The sequence below is a fragment of the Dendrobates tinctorius genome, unplaced genomic scaffold, assembly GCF_039654945.1.
Source record: "Dendrobates tinctorius isolate UK_male_01 unplaced genomic scaffold, ASM3965494v1 ptg000048l, whole genome shotgun sequence".
NCBI lineage: Eukaryota > Metazoa > Chordata > Amphibia > Anura > Dendrobatidae > Dendrobates > Dendrobates tinctorius.
Genome location: NW_027361716.1, coordinates 6,605,001 through 6,610,000, shown reverse-complemented (window position 1 = coordinate 6,610,000; position 5,000 = coordinate 6,605,001). Strand labels below are relative to the sequence as shown.

At 37.8% G+C, this 5,000-nt stretch overlaps 2 non-coding genes across 2 annotated transcripts; both read left to right on the top strand.

Moving 5' to 3' along the window:
- Positions 1–738: 738 nt before the first annotated feature.
- TRNAS-AGA (transfer RNA serine (anticodon AGA)) lies at positions 739–820 on the top strand. The gene has a single exon. It is a non-coding gene; the product is annotated as a tRNA-Ser (tRNA).
- A 3,329-nt stretch (positions 821–4,149) lies between these two features.
- On the top strand, positions 4,150–4,231 carry TRNAS-AGA (transfer RNA serine (anticodon AGA)). Its single transcript has one exon. It is a non-coding gene; the product is annotated as a tRNA-Ser (tRNA).
- The last annotated feature ends 769 nt before the right edge of the window (positions 4,232–5,000 follow it).

The following is a 5,000-nucleotide window of genomic DNA, read 5'->3' as shown; positions in this document are numbered from 1 at the left end:
ATTAAATTTGTCTATGTCATACCAAGCAATCTCATACTCTGTGACTTGAGTCAATATTCACATAACACTCTTTCCAAGTGGGTGAATCTGACAAGGATTTGAAGCCAAAATGGCTTCAGGAAGTGTTTTTGATTTTTCTCTAAGCCATCTTTTCTTGTGTTTTCCAGAATTTCCTAAAGTGCCTTATAAACATTTTTGGTGGTGTTTTTCTAAAAATTCTTTTCGGCGTCTTTTGAATGTGTTTTGTGGCTTTTTTTGTAGCACACAAAAGTCAATCAGGACCCTTTATAGGGTCTTTCGAACCTTACCCTTGACTTGTATTATAGGTATGGAGCTGTTCAAAGTGAAAAACAGCTGAAGATTGATATGGTAATTTCAGTTAACCGCTGGACATTTTTGGAAACTTGAGATGGTTAATAGATGCTCCAAAGCCTGATCAAATGAACATCAAGTCTTTTTTACTTGGAAATGATTATGTTCAGTCTTCTCAGCATTTTTGGATTATTTTTAAAGATGTTTTTGGAGCTGACTGACTCCAAATCCACATTATGAAGAGGGAAAAGCTTTAAACTGTGAATGGTTCCCATTGATGATGACTTTAAATCAGATTTTTGCATTTTACTGAGACCTGGTATTTTCTTTTCATTTTCTGAGATGTCTTCCAGAGGGTTGATCACTGAGCTTGATCATGGTGCTATTAGAAAACATGTGTGAAACTCATAACAGCTTGACGTCCAAGTAGTCGTGGCCGAGTGGTTAAGGCGAAGGACTAGAAATCCATTGGGGTCTCCCCGCGCAGGTTCAAATCCTGCCGACTACGTCTAGGTTTCAATAACTTTTTGACCTTTTATCTTTGTTGTTCAATTTGCATGTTTACTAGTCTATTCCCCATGACAGTGATCTGTGATGGAGCGAGTTTCTAGGACCAAACTGACTTTATCTTTGACTGTTCTTTAGATAATCTATTCTGGAGCAACATTACATGTGCGACTTGCCGCTAATCAAAAGAAGCACCGTGGGTGCCATCAGGTAAGAGGTTTTTCTCTTGATCTTGTCCAGCAGCCACAGACCGCTGTCCTGGCTAATGGACTGGGACATGCACTTTGATTTGCACAAACCTTAAATTATCTCTCAGATGAAGCCTTTTACCATGCAATGCTAATCTCTATCAACTACTGGATGAACAGTTTTCTAACAGTATAAGTTTTGCAATTTATTTTTTTCACACTTTTTCCAAGTAACAGATACAGCAATCTTTTTACTAGCCACTTTTCATCAACATTTCAAACTGTCCTAGCTGTGATATCGTGGAAATGTTGGTAAATTTGTGGAATGAAAGGTTATAAGATATCAATTTACCATTGTGTATGATTGCAGATTTGCACTGCAGATTTGGAGCCTGTTTTCGCCATCGTTCACGATTTCATATGCTTTATTCAGCATAACAAGCCGCAGCCAAGAATGTGTAATGGTTGGTTCCATGGTGTAATGGTTAGCACTCTGGACTTTGAATCCAGTTATCTGAGTTGAAATCTCAGTAGAACCTGAGCACGCATTTTGATTTTTCCATCTGCACTCAGATCGACGATGCCCAATGTTTATGATGAAACAAGCAATTTAAAATACACATAATAAAAGACAAAAAAAGAGTTCAAGGATTCATGGAATACCATGGTCAAAGCTGTCAATCAAGTAGGATTAGCAAAAATTAAAATTGTTTATGTCACTCATTGTCAATGTCATACCAAGCAATCTCATTATTCACATAACACTCTTTCCAAGTGGGTGAATCTGACAAGGATTTGAAGCCAAAATGGCTTCAGGAAGTGTTTTTGATTTTTCTCTAAGCCATCTTTTCTTGTGTTTTCCAGAATTTCCTAAAGTGCCTTATAAACATTTTTGGTGGTGTTTTTCTAAAAATTCTTTTCGGCGTCTTTTGAATGTGTTTTGTGGCTTTTTTTGTAGCACACAAAAGTCAATCAGGACCCTTTATAGGGTCTTTCGAACCTTACCGTTGACTTGTATTATAGGTATGGAGCTGTTCAAAGTGAAAAACAGCTGAAGATTGATATGGTAATTTCAGTTAACCGCTGGACATTTTTGGAAACTTGAGATGGTTAATAGACGCTCCAAAGCCTGATCAAATGAACATCAAGTCTTTTTTACTTGGAAATGATTATGTTCAGTCTTCTCAGCATTTTTGGATTATTTTTAAAGATGTTTTTGGAGCTGACTGACTCCAAATCCACATTATGAAGAGGGAAAAGCTTTAAACTGTGAATGGTTCCCATGGATGATGAATTTAAATCAGATTTTTGCATTTTACTGAGACCTTGTATTTTCTTTTCTTTTTCTGAGATGTCTTCCAGAGGGTTGATCACTGAGCTTGATCATGGAGCTATTAGAAAACGTGTGTGAAACTCATAACAACTTGACGTCTGAGTAGTCGTTGCCGAGTGGTTAAGGCGATGGACTAGAAAGCCATTGGGGTCTCACCGCGCAGGTTCAAATCCTGCCGACTACGTCTATGTTTCAATAACTTTTTGACCTTTTACCTTTGTTGTTCAATTTGCATGTTTACTAGTCTATTCCCCATGACAGTGATATGTGATGGAGCGAGTTTCTAGGACCAAACTGACTTTATCTTTGACTGTTCTTTAGATAATCTATTCTGGAGCAACATTACATGTGCGACTTGCCGCTAATCAAAAGAAGCACCGTGGGTGCCATCAGGTAAGAGGTTTTTCTCTTGATCTTGTCCAGCAGCCACAGACCGCTGTCCTGGCTAATGGACTGGGACATGCACTTTGATTTGCACAAACCTTAAATTATCTCTCAGATGAAGCCTTTTACCATGCAATGCTAATCTTTATCAACTACTGGATGAACAGTTTTCTAACAGTATAAGTTTTGCAATTTATTTTTTTCACACTTTTTCCAAGTAACAGATACAGCAATCTTTTTACTAGCCACTTTTCATCAACATTTCAAACTGTCCTAGCTGTGATATCGTGGAAATGTTGGTAAATTTGTGGAATGAAAGGTTATAAGATATCAATTTACCATTGTGTATGATTGCAGATTTGCACTGCAGCTTTGGAGCCTGTTTTCGCCATCGTTCACAATTTCATATGCTTTATTCAGCACAACAAGCCGCAGCCATGACTGTGTAATGGTTGGTTCCATGGTGTAATGGTTAGTACTCTGGACTTTGAATCCTGTGATCTGAATTCAAATCTCAGTGGAACCTGGGCACACATTTCGATTTTTCCATCTGCACTCAGATCGACGATGCCCAATGTTTATGATGAAACAAGCAATTTAAAATCCACATAATAAAAGACAAAAAAAGAGTTCAAGGATTCATGGAATACCATGGTCAAAGCTGTCAATCAAGTAGGATTAGCAAAAATTAAAATTGTCTATGTCATACCAAGCAATCTCATACTCTGTGACTTGAGTCAATATTCACATAACACTCTTTCCAAGTGGGTGAATCTGACAAGGATTTGAAGCCAAAATGGCTTCAGGAAGTGTTTTTGATTTTTCTCTAAGCCATCTTTTCTTGTGTTTTCCAGAATTTCCTAAAGTGCCTTATAAACATTTTTGGTGGTGTTTTTCTAAAAATTCTTTTCGGCATCTTTTGAATGTGTTTTGTGGCTTTTTTTGTAGCACACAAAAGTCAATCAGGACCCTTTATAGGGTCTTTCGAACCTTACCGTTGACTTGTATTATAGGTATGGAGCTGTTCAAAGTGAAAAACAGCTGAAGATTGATATGGTAATTTCAGTTAACCGCTGGACATTTTTGGAAACTTGAGATGGTTAATAGATGCTCCAAAGCCTGATCAAATGAACATCAAGTCTTTTTTACTTGGAAATGATTATGTTCAGTCTTCTCAGCATTTTTGGATTATTTTTAAAGATGTTTTTGGAGCTGACTGACTCCAAATCCACATTATGAAGAGGGAAAAGCTTTAAACTGTGAATGGTTCCCATTGATGATGACTTTAAATCAGATTTTTGCATTTTACTGAGACCTTGTATTTTCTTTTCATTTTCTGAGATGTCTTCCAGAGGGTTGATCACTGAGCTTGATCATGGTGCTATTAGAAAACATGTGTGAAACTCATAACAGCTTGACGTCCGAGTAGTCGTGGCTGAGTGGTTAAGGCGATGGACTAGAAATCCATTGGGGTCTCCCCGCGCAGGTTCAAATCCTGCCGACTACGTCTATGTTTCAATAACTTTTTGACCTTTTATCTTTGTTGTTCAATTTGCATGTTTACTAGTCTATTCCCCATGACAGTGATCTGTGATGGAGCGAGTTTCTAGGACCAAACTGACTTTATCTTTGACTGTTCTTTAGATAATCTATTCTGGAGCAACATTACATGTGCGACTTGCCGCTAATCAAAAGAAGCACCGTGGGTGCCATCAGGTAAGAGGTTTTTCTCTTGATCTTGTCCAGCAGCCACAGACCGCTGTCCTGGCTAATGGACTGGGACATGCACTTTGATTTGCACAAACCTTAAATTATCTCTCAGATGAAGCCTTTTACCATGCAATGCTAATCTCTATCAACTACTGGATGAACAGTTTTCTAACAGTATAAGTTTTGCAATTTATTTTTTTCACACTTTTTCCAAGTAACAGATACAGCAATCTTTTTACTAGCCACTTTTCATCAACATTTCAAACTGTCCTAGCTGTGATATCGTGGAAATGTTGGTAAATTTGTGGAATGAAAGGTTATAAGATATCAATTTACCATTGTGTATGATTGCAGATTTGCACTGCAGCTTTGGAGCCTGTTTTCGCCATCGTTCACGATTTCATATGCTTTATTCAGCACAACAAGCCGCAGCCAAGAATGTGAAATGGTTGGTTCCATGGTGGAATAGTTAGCACTCTGGACTTTGAATCCAGTTATCTGAGTTGAAATCTCAGTAGAACCTGAGCACGCATTTTGATTTTTCCATCTGCACTCAGATCGACGAT